Raw genomic sequence first — 23344 nt, 5'->3', positions numbered from 1 at the left:
AGGGTGTTATGAGATTCGGTAAAAAGGGTAAGTTAAGCCCGCGGTATATCGGGCCGTATCAGATCATTCGGAAGATAGGCGAGGTCGCCTATGAGCTAGACTTACCATCCGATTTGGAGGCAGTGCACCCGGTATTTCATGTGTCCATGCTGCGAAAATGTATTGGTGATCCTTCCAGAATATTCCCAGTAAATGACATTCAGGTAACGGAGCATTTGTCTTATGAAGAGCATCCTATAACTATTCTGGATCGGCAGGTCAGGAGACTACGCACTAAGGAAGTGCCTTCTGTTAAAGTCCTATGGCGCAACAACAACCGGGAAGAGATGACCTGGGAGTCGGAGGAGGAGATGAGGAGGAAATATCCCCACTTGTTTCCTACGCCCACAGGTAATCTAAACTTTTTTAAAATTTGTTGTATTAATCGAAGGATGAATTATGTGTACTACTTACAAGAGAGGGACTCCCCCGTTATGCTCATAAGACCTTATAAGAGTAATTTAACATTCGGGGACGAATGTTCTAAAGGGGGGGAGAATGTTATGTCCCGTGTTTTCGCATAATTGGAAATCTTGAAAATAATCGAGACTTGTATGTTACAAGGACATATCTTTGATTTTAGTTAATATGTCTATGTTGTTTATGAAAATATTGGTGTGGAAATGTGGAGGAAGTCTAAGGACAAAAATTGGAATTCCGGAAATTGGTTTCGGGAATTACAAAACGAGATTTCAACGAATTGGGCCAAGAAAAATTTGAAGGAAAATTGAAGCCCAAGACCATGGGGTGGCCGGCCATGAGGCCTTGGCCCAAGACCCATTTAATGGTCATGTGCTTTCCATGTGCCTACTAATCAATTATGTATATAGGTATGCTTATCCTTAGAGAAATCTAGAAACAAAATTAAAAACCCATCCTTGAGTTCTTGAACCCCATTCGGCCGAACCCCTTGTTCCAAAAAAAAAAATATTCTCTAGCCTTGGATTGTGGTCTAAAAATCTTGTTCTTCTCATATTTGTAGCAAGTACAAGACGCTCTCCGACGTGATACAATTTGTTTGGCGAAAGAATCACGTTTGCGGCAAGTCGGAATTTCAAGATAAGGTAAGGATTTTGTCACTTTTGTGTTATGGAATTCGTAAGAATATTATAAGGATTGAGAATAGACGAGAATTCCGTAGTTTTGGTGTGTGTGTGAAACCGTGGGTGTGTGTGTGTGTGGTGAAGTGGCCGTGAGCCATGTCATGATGAAGGCAAGGTTAATTTTGATTTTATTTAGTTTGTTAGTTGCGTCGTTGTGGCATTTATGACATAAATGAATGTTTAACGAGTTGAATTGGCATTGAAAATGGTTGCGGGTCCTTATGGGAAATTATATGATTTTTGTATATTCGTATATAATTGTGAAAGTAAGACTTTAAATGTGAATTATGGTTGTTGTTAATGAATTTGGAATGAAACAATGCAAGTTAGTATGTTCGTCGTAGTTGTGGACGTTTTGAATAGAATATGGAAAGCAGCGGATTGCTTAAATTCATGTATATCGTTTGGAATATTATTGGAATGTGTTTGAATAACTTTGAATGAGTAAATGAATATGATAATGTGGATGTGGTGAAGTTTGGATGAAAGTTATTGATTTATGTAGAAAGAAAGAATATTGACGTTAGAGTGATTTTGTTATGACTTGTGATGATTGTGATACTGTGGGTTGTTGTTGTTGTTGTTGTATATGGAGCCGAGCTAAGTCTCGGGGTGATATATATATATGGGGGAAATGCTGTCGAAAATTCGGTAGACAAAAATGAGGTTAAGTGAATTCTTAAGCCTTAAAATCCCTAATTGGTAACTTTGACCATTTGCAGATCCTGAGCGAAACGGGACTTGAGTTTCGGGCGAGCGTAAGACGCATATAAGGTATGTAAGGCTACCCATTCCTTCTTTTGTCATGTCTTAGGTATACTAGGTCGATATTGGAGCCCCGAGGGCAATTCTGTTCCTAGAAATCCGAATTGGAAATTTAGTATTATTCATTCAATTGAATTGAATTATAAAACTCATATTATATTGAAAAGTGATCTAATGTCCGAAACTTTTGTAAATGTAATCAAGTTGCCTCGAGACTTCCATGTATGATTCCATAGACCCCAAATGTCTGTGATTCATATCCGCCACCTCGACTTGACCCGCGGTGGGCCCGCTAGCATCGAGACTTCTTTGTTTGCTCTATTATGCCCATTCTTGTCTAATGTCGGCAAAACACTTTTGGTTATGAATTTGGCTATCATAAAATAATGTTTGACTGCCACGATATTCTAAACTATATTTTGAACCATAAATACTATGTTGGAAATACTTTTGTGAAACGAACCCCGTATTGACTAGTTATTCGAACTATTTGATTAATGAGTTAGCATATGATATTATCAAGTTTCAAAAGGTGTTTTGACTTATAAGTTGCATGGTTTGCTCACGACTCCGCTCGTGCCCTTATTATGACTTCGTTCACCGGTTCCCGGGCCGGTTATGATTCGTGCGCGCTATGATAAATTCGGCCGTATGCTGTGTTACGGTTCCCGAGACCTCGCCATAGGGCCGGGTTCCGTTTGGAGTTATGCTGTGATATGGCTGGTGATATGCTATGCTGATATGTGTGCTCGGGGATGTACGGAGATTTGAACCTTCCGGTGTTATGCTGTGTGTGGCACCAGCGTCGGAGTGGTGACCACGTTCCTGAGCTTTGCATGATTTTGTTTGCATTACGTATATATGGTTTTGATACATATTTTGATATACTGTTCGGTATTTCCCCTTTGTATCCTGTTTGTTTTCAGTTATGGCTCATATTTCTGTACTCTATGCTTTACATACTCAGTACATCTTTCGTACTGACCCCCTTTCTTCGGGGGCTGCATTTCATGCCCGCAGGTACTGACACAGGTGATCCATCACTGTAGGCTCCACTTTCTGCTATTTCGAAGTACTCCCTTTTGATCCGGAGTCCACTTTTGGTACATACATCTTTTGTTATGTATATATTTCTGTATATCTGACTATTTGGGTACGGCGGGGCCCTGTCCCGTCATATGATTCTGTCGGTCTGTTTAGAGGTTTGTGGACATGTTTGTGGGTTGGGTCTTTCTGTACGGATGTGTGTATATGATGTGTTTGGGCGATCCCATTCGCCGCGGCGGCCGGTCCGCATGTGTTTACATGTTGCCTTGTTGGCCGGTGTGGCCTTTGTTGGTATTTTTTGTGCGCAGGGTTATTTTGGATAGTCTGTAAAACAAAGGAAACTCTTCCGAAACTTTTCTGGAAATTATCTAAATTTAGAATATAGCCTTCACGGCTTCTGCTATATACTTGAATGCATTTGATAGATGGGTTTGGGTGCCCAGATCGGGCACTAGTCACGGCCTACGGGGTTGGGTCGTGACACAGAAAATCGGATGGAAAGGTGAAACTTGGGCTAAGTTTCTGGTGTCTGGTGCCCGTTTTGGCAGCACCAGCACCGCAGCAGCGGTACCGCTGGAGCGGAAGCCCTGCCGCTGAAGCGGTCCTAGCCATTTATGGTTGACCGCTGAAACGATCAGCTGACCGCTGGGGCGGCGCCGCTGGAGCGGTCCCAGTACCGCTACAGTGGGTGACAGGCAGTTAATAATATTAATGAAGTATTAAAAGGCCGTAGACCCTCATTTTACCCCATTTTGATATTTGAGCTTGAAGAAACTGCTCTTAAGGATATTTGGAGGAGAATCTTGGAGGTAATTCCTACTCATTTCTTCATTCTTCCTTTAAGCCATAATCATGTTAGATTTTCCCTTTTCCCCTAATAAACCCATGGTGATAAGAGTTGAAAAAGGGTTTGGAAGAAAATTTTCCCCAAGATTATTAATGATAAATTGGTGATGTTTATGCTAGATATTGATTAATCTAAGCTTATTAAGCATATATCTTCCACTTTTAGTGTTGAATTTTCGAATCAAAGACTTAGGGTTTATACCCAATTTGGGGGTTTTTGCTTGAAATCACATTTAGGACAATTCTTGAGTTAAATCAACAATTAGTAGTTGGGTTATGACTACCTAGTACTTAATTTGGTATTTTGCCCCTGAATTTCCCGTTTTGCCCTTGTGGGCCTGTTTCCCCAAATTCTAGGGTTAGAATGGACCTAATTCAAATAATAGCAAGATTTGGTATCATTCTTCATGATTTCTCATATAGAATTCAATTATGCTTAGACTACTTTCGTTCTGAGCTTCAGCGGAAGGGCAAGGCAAAGGAGTGAGTTGTTAGTGTTGCGGTTCAGCCATCCAAGTAGATTATGGCTTACCTTTGGTGAGACTTCGTGTAGCGAATCACATATTTAGATTATAATGTTGGAGACAGCATGGGAACCTTCGGGTATGAATTTGGGATGGATATTGCCTTAGATTTGGGCTCAGATGTGTGTTGGGACTAGCCACCCCGTTATGTGTGCCTTGATTGTTTCATTGTGTTGGCTTGATGCTATGTGTATTTGGTAGATATCGGATTCTGTTTTGTCGTCTTGATTTGGATAGTTTTGACCTACCCGTTGTTGGTATTTGTACTTGGATATATTGCTGGCATACCTACTGTTGGTACTTGAGTTACTGATATATGTTGGCATACCCATTGTTGGTATTGTGATGTGATACGTTGTTGGTGTACCCTATTGTGGTACTTGTGGTATCGAACTTTATTGTCTTACATATACATTATACGCATTCTCTCATATTCATGATGCATGGCCGATAGCCGGTGATGATCCGGTATCGTTGATTGAGCAAAACTGATATTTTGATGAACTCTTTACTTGAGTGATTGTGAAAAGGCCTTTGTCCAAAGATCCATTCCGGAATCGTTGATTAAATGAAACTGATATTTGATAAACTTTTTTACTTCAATGATTATGAGAAGGCCTATGTCCGAGGTTCAATTTTGGAATCGTTAACTGTATGAAACTGATATTTGACATCCTCATTTACTTGAGTGACTGTGAGATGGCCGATGTCCGATGATCTATTCCGACATCGCTGTTACATGGCCGATTCCGATGTTATCCCAGAATCATTGTTAGTGCATGGACTCCGCGAGTCGCCCATGTTGGTGCCGATGAGACTTCCCCTGTGAGCAATTAGCCAGGGTCCCGCCTGTCTATTGAGCAAAGATCCGGGACGGGTGGCACTTAGACTTCGCGAGTCTCGCTGGGTTGTGGTACCGAGACGTCGATATTTCCGTCCGGAATACATGTGTTCAACTCATTTGCATGGCATAGCATCACATTCATACCATTATTGCACTGCATTGTATTATGACTTGATTGAGATGTTTGATGATTGGATTGGATCAGATATACCCAAACTTGACACATTCGGGTCTAGATGCTTTACATAGGTGATGGCGGATACTCGGTTGCGATTATATTGTCTCATGCTTGGTTGATTTATTTGCTTATCTGTTTATTTATCTAAATTGTGTTAACTATGCTTAGTCGGATGCCTACCAGTACTGTTGTTTATACAGACCTGCACTTGCTACATTCTTTTATGAATACAGAGTACCATGTCGGATCCAATTCTGTGACCCGTGGCTGATCGACACTTCAGCTTTCTCTCGAGTTTCCAAGGTGAGCATGGCGTCCGCTGACCTTGAAGACTTTCCTATCATATGTCTTATTTTTACTTCAGAGACATAGATATTATGTATTAGTGTTCCAGATTGTATTATTCAGTCTAAACCTTGGGGGTGTTTATTTTTTCTGCACTTTCTACTACTTATATATAGATATATCGTGTAACTTACGTATTGGTTTTATTCGGCTATTTTAATTCATTCTTCATGCAATTGTTCATTGTTGGGTTGAGGGTCTGTTTACCGAGGTGAGAAGTTAAGTGCCCGCATGACCTAAGCAAAATGGGTCATGACAAGTGCAAGAGTGAAGATTCAAGGGTATTTGCTTGCAGATTTGCCTAGGTCTGTGTGGATGGAAATTGAAGAGATGTTACAATGGAAATCAGGACTATTCAAGTTAATATTCAGTATGACTATTTACCAAAGTATTACACAAAGTGTTTGTTGCAAAGTCATTCAAATGAAGATTGTTGGGTGCTTCATCCAGAACTGCTGAAAAATTATCAACAAAAGGTGGAAGAAAAGGAAGAAGTGGCTCAGAACAATGGAAAGGCCATAGTTGTAACAAAGGTGCCAGAAACAAGTAAACAAAGGCAATTTCAACAAAGAATATATAGAGGGTATAGGGAGTGGAAACAACCAATGCAACAATATCTTCCAAAAGTTTAATCTAGTGGTACGGTGGTAACATATCTTGGAAACAAGGGTCAGGACAAGAACAAAGTGATTTCAACTTGGAAGGATGATGGAAACAAAGAAGTTAGTGTTTCAAATAAATTTGAGGTCTTGAATCAAGGAGTAGATGATATTGAAGCTAGCAAGAAGAATAATGGAAATAAAAGTTCTGTGGAGGATGTAGTAGGTAATAAGGATGATCTTGATAATAATGCAAAGATATTGAATGATGGCTCTGTAGAGCAAAGGGTTGCAATTGTTGCAAATTCAGGTGAAAATGGTGAGGATAACTATAATACTCAAGAGGATTTGAATATTGCTGATAATCATGTTGTACAAGAAACTGGTCAAAAAGAGATTTGTAAAATTGTTGATGATCTGAAGGATCATGTTCAAGTTAATATTGTGCATGATTGTGTAGAAGGTGCAATTTTATCTCTGGAAATTGTCCAGACAAAGAACAAGGTCATAACTTTGGAAAAGGGTGAAATTGATGATAATGAATTTGATGAGGTGCCAAATAATGAGGCTGGTAATCAAAGTGTAGTAGCAGTTAATACAACATAACAAGTTATTAGTGATCACGTTGAAAAAACTCTTAATAATCAACAACAGGTAGATGACAATGCAGAAACTCAGGTGGATATTGTGCATTATGAATAAACAGAGGCTCATGATTATCAAAAACATGAGAATAATGATGATTTGGAGAATTACAATGGTGTGGTGGAATTTGCTGAGCTGAAAGAGATGGATTAGTATCTGATCACATAGATGATATGCATGAGCCTGTTAATGTGCATGGAAGTATTGATGAAGATCCTGATGATATAGAAGAAGTTACTAAATCTATAGAACAATATGGGGGCAAAGATGAAGTTGATCAGAATAAAGGTGCTTTGGAAGTTATGTATGATCCTGGTGATGGGGTGTATAGGTCGGTTAATGAGGATCAAGTAAAGGTTGACAGTATACCAGCACTTGTAAATACAGATGTTCAGCAACAAGGAGAGCAAGATAGGGGTGATAGAGGTGAAGATAAAGATAGTTCTACTCTGATTACACAGAATTCTAATGTAGTAGATCTAGAAATTAAATAGATAATTGATGGTGGAGTTCACAAATTAGCAGAATGCAAGGAAAAAGTTTATGATAATAGCATGCATCATGATAAAGAGGAGGCATTTAATAATGAAGATCTCCAAGATAATCAGATTTCTGAATGTATTGAAGTTGGTACTTTGATTGTGAAAGAAGTTTCTAATGAGGAAGTTCAAGGTGAGGTTGGAAGGTATTCTATTAGCTTAGAGAATTATAACGACCCTTCCAGTCGTTATGGGAAATTAGGACCCCGTTAGGAATTCCGAGGCCGCGGGTGGATTCGTGAGGCGTCTTTTTGTATGCGTACATGTTTTGTGTTGTGTTTTTTAGGCCTTGTATGAAATGTGGGGTAATAGGAGAAAAAACTAGACAAATTCGAGCTCACAGCCCAAAATAGACCGCTGCGGCGGCACTGCAATGGCGGTATGTGGACCGCTGCCAGCGGCCATCCATTTCCATGGTGGCCGCTGTAGCGAGCAATGTACAGCACTGGCGGTACCACTATAGCAGTAGATGGACCGCCATAGCGGTCATTTAGGTTTCGTGGTAGGCCGCTATAGCGATACCGCTACAGTGGCGTGATGACCCTTGTAGCGGCTGACGTAAAACAGTAGCCCAAATTTTATATACTCAGTTTTATTTTCTCTTTTCACAAAACACCAACACACTTCCCAACAAGCACCTAGAGAGAATTTTCAAGCTAGGGCAAGATAATCTTGAGAGGTAAGTTCCATTACTTTTCATTCCATCATTCCCTTCCCCTTCGTTATGGTAATCATCTTCATGGGTCTTTAATGGTGAAAGTGAAGTACAAACCGTAGAATGCCAATAAACCTTCTAAACTTGATGGGTTGGGTTATTATTTCTTGTTTATCATTTAAATGGATTGATTAGTTTCTATTTGACATAAATTGAACATTTAGAATAGTAAACTAAGTGATTGAAAACTAGGGTTCTATAAAAATGGTGTCTTTTTCATAGAAAACTATTTGTAATGGGAATGTTTGATAGAATGTTATATAAATTGATGGTAAATGAATACTAAGGGCCTTGATAGGTTGTTTATCACCAAGAAAATTATCCACTCTTATAATGGGGGAAGGGAATGGTATTCTTGCTTTGGTGTCTGTAAATTGAGCAGCGTGACTCATTGAGCATTTTATTTTTAGACCGTGAACGTATTGAGGCTTTGAGGAAAGGAAAGGGTTGTAGCAGAGTAACCTGCGTGTTCCAGCTCTACTTTGAGGTAGGTTACGATTTACTTAAGTTAGACTTTAGTTAGTTGATTGTATGTTTGGTGATCTCCTTAGGAGAAAGCATGTCTAGTTTGCTTGCATGGTATTGTGTGGCTAAATTCCTACGTCAATGTGAATGATTGATTGTGTAGGCTCCATGCTATTACTTCCTGTGTGATTAAATCTACAGTGGACGTGTTTTGATGAGAAGTTAATATAATCTTCTCAAAGATATTGTGACATGAAATGATGAGTTGATTGTTGATATTGGAAAGGTAAAAAACATTGTTCTATAAGAGGTATGGAAAGGCACTCATGTGACCCAGATTATGGGCTCGTGGTCCGAGGATTGTTCCGAACACGAGAGGTACTTTGATATGTTCCGCGACCGATGTTCTTTTCGAGACGGAGGTTTGTTCTCGGGTCCGAGGTGTATTCCGGAACGGGTGGTACATGGCCACCATGGGTCCCCTGCAGGTCATGGCTACTGAGCTAAGACATCAGCTAGCATGTATATACAGCAAGTGAGGTTATTATGGTAAATTTATCTACTGTTATGACTTACGTGATTGTGATGCTTGATAGCTTGGTGATTTGATTGTGATTGTTCTTGGTTGACTTGCTGTGATTTCTTAATATTCATGACCGTTGACTGGCTTGTTTTATTCTATTGATTTTACGAAATATGCATGATACTAATCTTAGTCGACCTATGATATCTACCTGTACATAATGTTTGTACTGATACTACCTTGCTGCATTCTTTGAGTGCAGATTTTGATACAGAAACCGTTGCTCGTCCTCACATCTAGCGTGGAGGATATTTGTTGACAGATTTTAGGGTGAGCTTTTTCCCGTGCCAGGCTGTCCGAGGATCTTTCTTGCTATGATGTCTTTTCGTACTCTGGACATTATGGATTTCTAAATTATTAGACTTCAGATTCTTAGATATGTTTTTAGCTTAAAGTCCTGTACGATGACTTTCGAATTTTGGGGATTGTAATAGTTAGAACTTCCGCACTTATTTCAATATTTATGGCATGATTTACCTTTTTCTTTTGTTTTAAATGAGTAATAATTTTGTAACTTGGTTAATATAAAACCAGATTGAATGGATAGGTGTCTTGTATGTTGGTTCGCCCACTAAGTTTTAGATGGGTGCCAGTCATGGCGTGTTAGGTCGTGACAGAGTTGGTATCAGAGATTTAGGTTCGTCGATCTCATCGTACAAGGACATGTCTAGCAGAGTCTTATAGATCGGTACGGAGACGTCTACCTATCTTGCAGAGGCTGCCGGACACTAGTAAAACTCTATTTTCTTTCTGTCTTTCTTGCTACTTGATTCTAATTGGTATCTACTGATTCAAATTGGTATCTGACTATCCTTCATCCTCTCGCAGATGGCGAGAACACGCGAGGCAGCAGCTAAAGGTAGAGGTGGAGGCAAAGGAGCTGGCAGAAGGGCAGCCCCAGCTGGGGGCGGCATCCTAGTGGTTGACCCCATGCCTCCAGTGGTTCCTAACAAGGCAGCGGGAGATGCAGCCGCACCAGGTCAGCCAGCAGCAATACCAGTTCCACCAGGAGCTGCAGCTGCTCAGGGTATACCAGACGCAATGGCCCAGGTGCTGAATTGGTTGCATGGGTTAGCACAGGCAGGATCTATACAAGTGGGTCCAGCTGGTATGGGCGCAAGGGTAGCGGCCCCAGATCCGAACAGAGCACAGGCTCTGAGGGTTCAGCATGCAGCAGCGGTGGTACCTAGATTGGATGAGGTTCCGAGTTTTGAGGCCTTCTCGAGGCCAGTTGCAGGGCCAGTGATGACTGGCGAGGAGCATGACCTATTTTGGAGGTTCACTAAAATGAAACCTCCTATGTTTTATGGTACCGAGTCGGAGGACGCATATTAGTTCATCATCGATTGTCATGAGAGGCTCCATAAGATGGGGGCCGTGGATAAGTACGGGGTAACGTTTATGACATTCCAGTTCTTGGGTAATGTCAAGCTTTGGTGAAGGGCTTATATGGAGTGTAGGCCATCTGGGTCTCCTCCGTTGACTTGGCTTCAGCTTTACTCTACGTTTCTGGACAAGTACGTTCCGCGTACTTTGAGGGACCGAAGGAAGGATGAGTTCGTTACTATTGGTCAGGGGAACTCGTTTGTTACAATGTATAAATCCCGTTTCCACTCCCTTTCTCGTTATGTTCTTCAGTTGCTGCCCACTGAAGGGGAGAGGATACGGCGGTTCGTGAAGGGGTTGAACACCAGACTGCAGTTATCAGCTCTTTAGCTTGTAGCCACTGGGGCTTCATTTCAGGAGATGGTAAAGCATGTCCGTATCGTTGAGAGTATTAGGCATGAGAGTTATACAAGGCAAGTTGAGAAAAAGGCCCATAGGGGTGGGATATTCACTAACTCCTTTTAGAGGCGTCAGAGTTCGCAGGTATATTCAGCACGTCCAGTTTAGTCGGCGATGCAGGAGTCAGCTGGGGGCCCATCAGGGGTAAATTATCAAGCTTCCGATCAGCATGGAGGCTACACTGCTTCATCAGCTTCTGTTCAGCGGCCTACGCTGGACCATGCTTGCTTCGAGTATGGTGAGTTAGGACATATTAAGAGGTATTGCCCCAGACTTAGACAGAGTGGGCAGGGAATTCAGTATCAGACTTTTCGAGCTCCATTTGCACCAGATCGATGGGGTAAGGATCGCGCACTGGCAGGACGGGGCGGCTACATCGCAGGTAGGGGTGGTGCCCAGCCTAACCGAGGCGGCCCTCAGGCAGGTAGAGGTGGACAGCAGCCCGGCAGGGGTGGGGCTCAGACTGGTAATGGTAATCACGGTAGTACACAGGCGACTAGGGGGGCGCGGTCACTTGTACGCCTTGCCAGGTAGACCTGAGGCTGAGGCCTCTGATGCAGTTATCACAGGTACTATCTCCGTTTATGACCGTATAGCTTCTGTTTTGTTTGATCCGGGTTCTACTTTTTCCTATGTATCTACCTATTTTGCTGTGAGTCTGGATATAATGTGTGATACTCCTGATACCCTTATTTTTGTGTCTACTCCTGTTGGGAATTTTGTGGTAGTGGATAGCGGCTACCCTTCGTGTGCAATTTCTTTTATGGGGTATAGTACTTGGGCAGATTTGATGATCTTAGACATGGTAGACTTCGATGTTATTTTGGGTATGAGTTGGTTGTCCCTGCATTATGCTATACTCGATTGCCATTCTAATACTGTTACACTGGCCATGCCCGGGGCACCTAGACTTGAGTGGAAGGGTAACCTTAGTCCCCTCTCAAAAAAAAGTAATATCCTTTGTTTGTGCTAGAAAGCTAGTGGAGAAGCGTTGTTTAGCTTATCTGGCACATATCCGTGATACCAATGCAGATACTCCATCCCTTAATTTAATTCCAGTGGTACGCGAGTTTGCGGATGTGTTGCCGGCGGACTTGCCTGATATGCTACCGGATCACGACATTGACTTAAGGATTGACTTAGGCCTAGGGACTCGTCCTATCTCCATCCCCCCTTATAGAATGGCACGAGCAGAACTCAGGAAACTGAACGAGCAGTTGCAAGATCTTCTGAGTAAGGGGTTTATTCGCTCGAGTGCCTGTCCGTGGGGCACTCTGGTGTTGTTTGTTAAGAAGAAGGATGGGTCTATGCGTATGTGCATTGATTACCGTCAGCTGAATAAGGTAACTATCCGAAATAAGTATCCATTCCCTGTATTGATGACTTGTTTGACCAGTTATAGAGAGCTTTGGTGTTCTCTAAAATCGATTTGAGATCAGGGTACCATCAATTGAAGATTCGGGTAGAGGATATTCCTAAAACCGCTTTTCAGACTAGGTATGGGCACTATGAGTTCTTGGTTATGTCTTTTGGGCTTACAAACGCCCCAGCTGCGTTCATGGATTTGATGAACAATGTGTTTAAGCCCTATTTAGACTTATTCATAATAATGTTCATTGATGATATCCTGGTGTACTCTAGGAGTAAGGAAGAGCATGAGAAACATTAAAGAATTGCACTTGAAATACTGTGAAAGAAGGAATTGTATGCTAAATTCTCCAAGCATGAATTCTGGTTGTCTTCTGTGTCTTTCTTGGGGCATGTTATTTCGAAAGATGGCATTATGATGGATCCTTAGAAAATTCAGGCAGTCAAGGAATGGGCTAAGCCCACATCAGTGACCGAGATCCATAGTTTTATGGGTCTGGCTAGCTGCTGTCGTCGGTTTGTGAAAGGGTTTGCCTCTATTGCTTCTCATATGACCCGTTTGAGTCAGAAAGAGTTACCATTTTAGTGGTCCGACGAGTATGAGGAGAGCCTTCAAAAGCTCAAAACATTGTTGACTACAGCACCGATTCCGGCATTGCCCATTGAGGGCAAGGATTTTGTTGTTTATTGTGATGCTTCACATTCTGGTTTGGGTGTTATTTTGATGAAGGAAAAGAAGGTGATTGCTTATGCTTCTCGGCAGTTGAAGGTGCATGGGAAGAACTATCCTACTCATGATCTAGAATTGGCAGCGGTGGTGTTTACATTGAAAATCTGGAGGCACCACTTGTATGGTGTCCATTGTGAGGTGTACATAGACCATCGCAGTTTGCAGCATGTGTTCACTCAGAAAGATCTGAACTCTAAACAGCGGAGGTGGATGGAACTGCTGAAAGACTATGACATCACCATTTTGTATCACCCTGGTAAGGCTAATGTAGTAGCTGATGCATTAAGTGGGAAGTCAGCTAGTGTGGAAAATCTGGCTCGTTTGATCTCTTCTGAGCGTCCATTAGCTAGAGAGGCGCAGACTCTGGCTAACAGTTTTATGAGACTGGATATTTATAACACAGGCAAGGTATTGGCTTGTGTTGTGGCTCGGTCATCATTTTTAGAGCCTATTAAAGCTAAGCAATGTGAAGATAATAAGGTATGTAAAATACATGATAAGGTGTTGCGTGTTGAGGCCAAAGAGGTCGTGATTGATGAGGAGGGCGTGCTGCAGATCAAAGGCTGAGTGTGCGTACCACGTGTGGGCGACTTGATTAAGACCATTCAGAAAAAGGCTCATAATTCGGGGTATTCTATCCATCCCGGTGCCACTAAGATGTATCGCGATTTGAGGCAATATTACTGGTGGACTAGGATGAAGCGTGATCTAGTAGAGTTCGTTGCTCAGTGTCTAAATTGCCAACAGGGTGAAGTATGAACATCAGAAACCGAGGGGTACATTGTAGAAGATGCCCATTCGTGAGTGGAAGTAGGAAAGAATAGCTATGGATTTCGTAGTGGGTCTTCCAAAAACGCTAGGGAAGTTTGACTCAATCTGGGTTATTGTTGATATGTTAACTAAGTCTGCCCACTTTATTCCGGTGAAGATAACCTATGATGCAGAAAAATTAGCTAAGGTTTACATTCGGGAGGTGCTTAGACTCCATGGGTTTCCTATTGTTACACCTCGGAAAATTCCCCGTTGATGCACAGTGAATAGACTAACGAAGGGCACGAAGTATACGGTATTTCAATAAGTAAGGAGTGATATTTGATGACCCTAATTAAGATTTCAAAGACATTCGAGGTAAGAGAAGAAAGTTTGCCAAGAGAAGGCAAGGCATACGATAGGTATCGAAAAGGATTTACGAGTATCGAATTAATGATGACTTAGAGATTTTTTGTAGAAGGGTTATAACGTTCCTTAGATAGTTAATGAGGTGTTAAACAAGTGTCAAGAAGGTTCCATAAGGATTGGAGATCGAACGAAACGACGGAAACCATTTCAGGGAAGTGGAGTTATACGACCACTTATACGGTCCGTATAACTTTATACGGTCCGTATAAGGGGTCCGTATAACTACCAGCAGGGCGATGATTTTCTGGTTTTGGTGAAGCACGCCCACTTATACGGGCCGTACAATACTATACGGACCGTATAAGTGTCTGTATAGTACCCGACGGGCTGATTTTTAGTTTTTGTATAAATAGATGCCTTGGGTTCTTTTACTTCATTTTTCATCTTCTACAAGTATTGAGACATCAATACCCTTCTCTAAGCACATTCCACTCAAGATCAAGAGAACGCAAAGATCAAAAGGTTAGAATCAAGTGTTTATGTGTTAGAAAGCTTTCAAGGGTTAGAGGACCACAAAATATTCCATTGGAGGTGAACTGGGGTTTTGATTCAAGTGAAGTATTTCCACTCAAGATTCATTCTTACACCATCTAAGGTAATTTTTATGATCTTTCCATGTTATTTAAGGTATTGAGAAGTTGAAACACTTGGATTGTAGAAGGAGATAGAAAATGGGTCATGAATGTGGGAATAGTGTCATTTTTGAGTAATAGCTTGGGTTGAGTAATGATTCTTGATGTGTTATGAATATAATCATGTTATAAATGATATTGAGAACATGGGATAAACATTGTGTATGAGCAAATGTAATAGTGTGCTATGACCATCGATATAGATGATTGGAAGTGAATTGAGAAGTAAGGATAATGTAGGTGAATAAAGACTATTGTTATGATGTTTTAAATGTATTATTGATGTTTGGGAGTTGACATATGATATGGAGGAAGTCGTATAAATAAAGGAGATGCTGTCCAATTTTCTCTAGCTTTAAGTCATGTATGCTAAGCTATCGATTTTCTAATGATAGTATAACTCTAATGAAGGTAGAAACGTAAGCATTGAAGGAGAACGTTCAAGCGATAAAATAGTTGAACGGACAGGTATGTAAGGCTAACCTGTTACAACTCGAAATTTTTTCGTTAACGTACAGTGAGTAGACTAACAAAGGGCACGACGTACACGATGTTTTAATAAGTAAGAAATGACATTTGATGATTCTAAATGAGATTTCAAAGACATGGGAGGTAGGAGATGAAAGTTGTTAAGGAAAGCAAGATATATGTCGTGTACCGGGCAGAATTTATGAGTATCGAATTAATGATGGTTTAACAATATTTTGGAGAAGAGTTATAATATCCCTTAGATTGTTAACGAGGTGTTAAACAAGTATCAAGAAGGTTCCATAAGGATTTGAGGTCAAACGAAGTGACGAGAACAAAATCGGAGAAGGAACAGATTATACGACCAATTATACGATCCGTATAATGGTTCGCAGAATCATCACAGTGAAGGTCCCTCACTGATGGGATTATACGGTCACTTATACGGACCGTATAAAATTATACGTACCGTATAATGTGCCGTATAATTGACACAGAAAGGGATAGTTGCTGAGGCAATTTCACGGTCACTTATACGGACCATATAAATTTATACGGACCGTATAAGTGTCCGTATAATTATGTCGGGATAGATTTTAAGTTTTTAAATAAAAGACCCAAGTTCATTATTTTCATTCCCATTTCTCCTCCATGACTCAAGAGTTCTCTAGAACCTTCCAAACACTTCATATACAAGAATCCAAGTGAAACTAAAGATCTACTTCATCAAACTCACAAAATTAAGTGTAAGAAACACATTAAAGTTCATCTAAATCGCATCTAAAAGTCACTTCTTTAACCTTGCTCAATCTCTATTTTTACTCAGAAGTTGAAATCCTAGTTTCTCTCTAGTTTAGTTTTGGGTCTGTCTGTTTCCATCTCATTCAAAGAGGAGTAGATCCGTGACCTAAAGCCCTAGTTCGCTGCACCTGGAAAAGTCTTTTTCAGTAGAATATGAGTTCTTATGATAGAGAATTTCATTGTTTGGGAAAGAGCAAAATGGAGTCTTCATAAAGATTCTCACTGCCCGAGCAGTCTCATTTTGAGACTAGGCCGCCGCTAGACCTCAAACGTGCATCTCCATTTCATTCACTTCTCTCGCCCCCTCAAGCACATCCGATCAGAAAGGAGATCGGAAATTCGCGTTCGCTTCTTCGTTCTCTCCTCCCTCTCTTGGAAGTATCTGAACTAAAGAAAAGAGAGGAGAAGATAGGAATGGTTGCTGCATTTGTTTTCTTTTCTTGTCTTATGCTCGATTGGTTATTCTGTGTGTGCAATTATTTTTATTTTATTTTTTAGATTATTAGCCATAGAATATTGAAACCTTTAGAGGGGGTATTGGGATATCAAAAAAAAAAATCATCCAAGCCAAGGAATATCAATGGAAGTGAACTAGGGTTTTGGTGCAAGAGAAATATTTCAAATCAAGGCTTATTTCTACACTATCTAAGGTAAGTTTTATGGTATTCCCATGTTATTTAAGGTATTGAAAAGTTGAAACACTTGGATTGTAGAAGGATATAGAAAATGGGTTATGAATATAGGAATAGTGACATTTTGAGTAGTAGTTTGGAGTGAATCACGAATATTGGTATGTGGTGATTATAAGTAAGCTATAAATGACATTTAAAACATGGGGTAAGTATTATATGTGAGAAAACGCAATGGTGAACCATGACCATGATTATGGAGGAATTGAAGTGAAATAGTGAAATGTAGATAATGTAGCTGAATGATGATTGTTACTTATAATATGGTGAATGTTGTTATGGAAGTTTGGGAATTGATATAAGATATGGAGAAAGTAATAGAAACAAAGGAGATGCTGCTCAATTTTCTATAGCTTTAGTTCAAACACGCTTATGTTATCGATTATCCAATACGAGTATGAACTCTCTTGAAGGCAACAATGTGAATATTGGAGAGGAACGTTCAAGTGATAGAGTAGCTAAACGAAAGAGGTAGGTGAGGCTAGTCCCTTTTTTCTAAGGCATGAATCTTATGGCATGATTTTCCCTCCTTCTTCATGAATTTCTTACATTCCGTAAAACTAAGAGTCTATGTTCATGAATAGCCGTATGAGTTAAGAATAAGAGATATTGCGAACATGATGATGATGAGCTTAAGTCCAAAGATTCTAGAGTCCACGAATATGATGTTTCTACAAAGCTAATGATGTTAACTACAATCCATTGATGTTTTTCATTGTATACACTCACCTTATATGCTAATTCCTTCAAGGTGAGGCAGAATGCTTATGAATCATCCATAACGGAATCGGGGGTTCACGACCTTATGTCACCCCAATAGAGCATAGTTGTCTTAAGTCCCCAGTCATGCATTATGATAATAGTATGATGAGAATATGATAAGTCTATGAGATGTACATAATGATATCACACCGTGCCTACATGGCTGGGCAGACACCGCTAAAGCGGGCAGCGTATACACCATGTCTAGATGGCATGGGCAGACACCACTAGTGGGCAGCATGAGATGATACCCCGGACGCGGGAGGCCTGGACGCTGGCTAATGATTATCACACCGTACCTATATGGTCGGGCAGCTTATACATATATGCATGCATGATATGATGATGATTATGGAGTAAGCCAGCATGCATTATTTCTTTTATAATTGATAGTCAGTTACAGGTACCTCCTCATTTGACGCCTTCTTACTTCATTGATGTATTATTATTGTTGATGCCTTACATACTCAGTACAATGTTCGTACTGACGTCCTTTCTTCTTGGACGCTGTGTTCATGCCCACAGGTAGACAGGGAGACGGTGCAGATCCATAGGAGCTGTCAGCAGATTTACATCCGGAGGTGCTACTTTATTTATTATTTTGTGTGCATATTTGGGCACGGCGGGGTCCTGTCCCGTCCATATGTCTAGTACTCCAGTAGAGGCTCGTAGATATGCATGTGTGGGTAGTATGGTCTCACGATGTTACTATTGTATATATATATTTATATATTATTATTTTGATAGCCGAAGGGCTTATGTATATAAAAGTAATTATGTTTCCAAATGAAAAATGGTTTTCCTATGATTTGAGTATTATATTAACGAAAGTACAGTTAATGAGTATGATGAGTAATAGAATGAGTGGTGCTCGGTGGTTAGCCCCGGGTACCCGTCATGGCCCCTAGTCAGGTCGTGACATAACCCTTCTTTCATAAGGCATAGTTCTTTGGCCAAATATCTAATCTTCTATAAGCCTATGATGTCCTCCAAATGATTCTATCTTTAAGAGCTACTAAGCTCATGATTCTCGATATGTTACGATTGTACTAAATTCCTCATATGACGAGTAATCCTCTAAGGATAGATGTAATGAACGATGATAGTAATGATGCTAAAGACGCTTATGAGCTTTTATGTATATGTGCCTATGTATGGCTCACCTAGATATAAATGTGAAAGTATGATAAGAGGTGCCCGGGTGGGTTAGCACCGGGTGCCCGTCGCGGCCCTCCGGTTGGGTCGTGACAAAAGTGGTATCAGAGCAGTTCAGTCCTAGGGTGTGTCTACGAGCCGTGTCCAGTAAAGTCTTGGTTATGGGTGTGTTGCGCGCCACACTTACAAACAAGAGGTTGCGGGCATTTTAGGAGTGATTGGCCTGATCTCTTCATAAGATCGTGCGATAGAGCTATGATATAAGAACTTCCTTCTCCTTAACTGTGTGTTATGTATTTCAGAAATGCCTGTAAAGAGAAAGGCTACGGCAGCCCTAAAGGGCAAGACAGTGGCAGAAAAGCGGGCTGAAAGGGCACCGCCAACATTTGTAGAGGAAAGTGAGTCCCAGAATGCGGCTCAATCTCAGTCCCCCCATTCAGTGCCTATTTCTGAGGAGCGTGAGAGAGCCTCAGCCCCAGCTCCAGCACCTCCGGCTCCTCCACCAGATGCTTCGGGCCAAGATGTAAAAGAGGCCATTCATTTGCTTACTCAATTGGTTGCTGCTCATACTACATGGCAAAGTACAGGGCAAGGTGATACGGCTGTTAGTGCAAGGGCCCGTGATTTCATTAGCTTGAACCCTCCGAAATTCTATGGATCAAAGCCGGATGAGGACCCTTAGAATTGTATTGATGGAATGTTGAGGACACTTCGGTTGATACATGCTTCGGACACCGAATCGGTGGAGTTAGCATCCTATATATTGAGGGATGTTGCAGTTCATTGGTACACGATTTGGATGGCTTCATGAGGAGCCAATGTGCCTCCCCCGGTATAGCAAAAATTTGTATATGCTTTCCTCCGACATTATTTTCCTCCAGAGGTTTGGCGACCTAGAGCCGATAAGTTCTTGAATTTGAGGCAAGGTAGCATGAGTGCTTTAGAGTATAGTCTCTGCTTTAATTCTTTGGCCAGGTATGCTTCGACCATGGTAGCGGATATGGGTGACTGAGTGCACTGATTTGTGAAAGTCCTAGGGCCACATTTGATGGATAGGTGCTTGACTGCATCCCTTCAGGACAATATGGATATTTCACGCATTCAAGCCCATGCTCAAAATTTAGAAGAAAGCCTACAACAACAAAGGATTGCACGTGAGCATGATAGAGGGTATAACAAAAGGGCTAGATCTTCGGGCCCGATGAGTGAGTATAGAGGCGGGCACAGACAGCAGTTCTCGAGGCATTCAGGCCATTCTATGACTAGTGCGCCTCCACGGTTTTCAGGCCAGAGATTTGATAGGTCCACTCATTCCGGACCGAGTCAGAGTTTTTTCGGTTCGCAGTTCAGAGGTGATTCGGGTCAAGCGAGGCCACCCGTGCCACGATGTTCCCAGTGTGGAAAATTACATTGGGGTCAGTGCCGATTGGGTTCAGAGGTTTTCTATTCATGCGGTCGACCAGGCCATATTATGCGTAATTGCCCCTCAGTTGGTGGTAGAGGTAGGAAACCAGCCTTCAGGGTCGGTATCTGAATCTTCATCATCTGTACGCCCCATGGGGCCAGGTTCACATGCGCCAGTCGGCCATGGTAGAGGCAAAGGGAGAGTCCCCAGTTTTAGCGGTCCTCAGCACCGTATTTATGCTTTGGCTGGAGGCTTCTATGGAAAAAGGGTAAGTTTGGGATGAGAGGGTGAACACTAAAATAGTAGTAACCAAACCCCTTTTTTCGGACTGTCTTGTTTTCAGGCCTCCACGGCCGTCCGGGGTTCTCCATTCTCAGAAAGCATCAACTTTCCCGCCAAGATCTTGAGTCTTCTCCTGATATGGTCACAGGTATATTATCGGTATTTTCTCATGATGTATATGCTTTGATAGATCCGGGCTCCACATTGTCATATGTTACTCCGTATATTGCGGGTCGGGTTAGAGTCAAACCGGAGTCGATCAAACCTTTTGAGGTGTCTACACCCGTTGGTGAATAGGTAATAGCTAGCCGAGTATATAGAAACTGCATAGTTGTGATTTGTGACCGTCGTACTATGATTGACTTGCATGAGTTAAAAATGGTGGATTTTGATGTTATTATGGGCATGGATTGGTTGGCTTCTTACTACGCCAATGTTGATTGTAGAATGAAAATGGTTCGTTTCCAATTTCCGAGAGAACCAGTTTTAGAATAGAAAGGGAATACTGCGTCACCAAAAGGTAGGTTTATTTCCTATCTAAAGGCAAGGAAAATGATCACAAAAGGCTGCATTTATCATCTAGTGCGGGTTCAAGATGTAGAAGCTGAACCGCCGACTCTTCAGTCAGTTCCCGTAGTGAATGAGTTTCCGGATGTATTCCCAGAAGAGCTTCCAGGCCTCCTTCCCGAGCAGGAGATTGATTTTGCTATTGATGTATTGCCAGACACCAAGCCTATATCTATTCCTTCTTATAGAATGGCCCTGCAAAATTGAAAGAGTTGAAGGAGCAATTGAAAGACTTGCTTGAGAAAGGCTTTATTAAGCCTAGTTCATCCCCGAGGGGAGCACCCGTATTGTTTGTCCGAAAGAAAGATGGCTCCTTGCGAATGTGCATTGACTATCGGCAATTGAATAAGGTGACGATTAAGAATAAATATCCTCTTCCGAGGATTGATGACTTATTTGACCAATTACAAGGTGACAACTGGTTTTCAAAGATAGATTTGAGGTCCGGGTATCATCAAGTGAGAGTTAGGGAGAAAGATATCCCTAAGACAGCCTTCAGAACAAGATATGGCCATTTTGAGTTCCGCGTAATGTCATTTGGGCTAACTAATACACCGGCAGTATTTATGGATTTGATGAATGATGTGTTCAGGCCCTTCCTAGATTTATTTGTGATTGCATTCATCGACGACATCTTGGTGTATTCTAGGTCCGAGGCAGAACACGCAGATCATTTGCGTACTGTCCTTAGATATCTTCAAACTCGAGAGTTGTTTGCAAAATTTTCTAAGTGTGAGTTTTGGTTGAACTCAATGACATCTGTAGGGCACATTGTTGCAGCCGATGGTATTCGGGTAGATAGCAAAAAGATTGAGGCCGTGAAGACCTGGCCAAGGCCTACAACTCTGTCACGACCCAACCCCACAGGCCGTGACTAAGTATCCGAACTGGGCACTCGTATACACACTCGTTGTCTATATGTTCAGTCCACAACTATCCACAGATAACGCAGTACATAAGCCGATAAGGCTGTCATAACATGTGGGAACGTCCCAACTATTTATATATAAATGCAAGCCGACAAGGCTGGTACCACAACATGACATCATCTGCAAACCGGCGAGGTTGCTACAACGATAGAATACTCATACTGATAATACACACACAACTGATCACGTCTGAATACGACCCACACACATATCCACAGACCTCTAAGAGTTTCAACAGTGAAATATGACGGGACAGGGCCCCGTCGTACCCTTAAACAACATATGCATATATTTAGATCAAAAAGGATCTATACCAAAGTCTGGGCTCCGGAACAACGGAACTTTTCAAGATAGCAGAAGGGAAGTCTTAAGCTGGCGGTTCACCAAAACGCGTATCCATACCTGCGGGCATGAAACGCAACCCCCCGAAGAAAGGGGGTCAGTACGGAATATGTATCGAGCATGTAAAGCGTGAAATACAGTAAAAGGATCATAACTGAAATATGGAGTACAGTAAATGCGTACAATATCCAGAATACCAAAACACTTTCCTTTGTAACATAATCATACTTGTCAATTTCATATATCGTATGCATATATATATATATATATATATATCGTACCCGGCCCTTTAATGAGGGACTCGATGAATAAGATCATCATATGCCCTCCTGGCCGCCATGACATGTCATCATATCATTATATCATCATATCGTCATATCGTCATATCATCATATCATCATGTCATCATATACATATATACCGTACCCGGCCCTCTAGTGAGGGACTCGGTGAACAATGCAGTGAAACTGTGCACGATAACATACCCGGCCCGGGACTCGGTGAAAGATATATTGAGGTATGCACGAGTAGAGTAGTGAGAAACTATATGCAATTCAAAACGTTTTTAAGGACTCAATAGAATAGTCAACACGAACCATTGTTCGCAAATTCAATAATAGTCATATCATTTACCTTTCGGATGTCCCTGTGGATTATATCAAAATGGAACTTTTAAATCATATGGACATATCAAAATATATATATAAAATGTAAGTTATGAGAATCAAGATCATTAGCCATCCTAGTGGTTCTAGGTATAGGAATTCCTTTGGAATCGTATATATATATATATCGTATATTGATTTCACAACGATCATGCCAAAAAGAAAGAAGGGTTAGCTTCACATACCTTTAGCGCTTATTTGTCACACAATATGTATACGTTGCCCAATAATACTTCAACCTATATTAAGACGCCAACAACTACGGTTAAGCTACGGGGAGATTCAAAACGTATTCTAACGTTAGTAACTCCTTTCTAGATGTTAGACGACGTTTTCTCTTGTAGCCAA

The sequence above is a fragment of the Lycium barbarum genome, chromosome 2 (assembly GCF_019175385.1).
Source record: "Lycium barbarum isolate Lr01 chromosome 2, ASM1917538v2, whole genome shotgun sequence".
Lineage (NCBI taxonomy): Eukaryota > Viridiplantae > Streptophyta > Magnoliopsida > Solanales > Solanaceae > Lycium > Lycium barbarum.
This window is presented reverse-complemented; position numbering follows the sequence as displayed.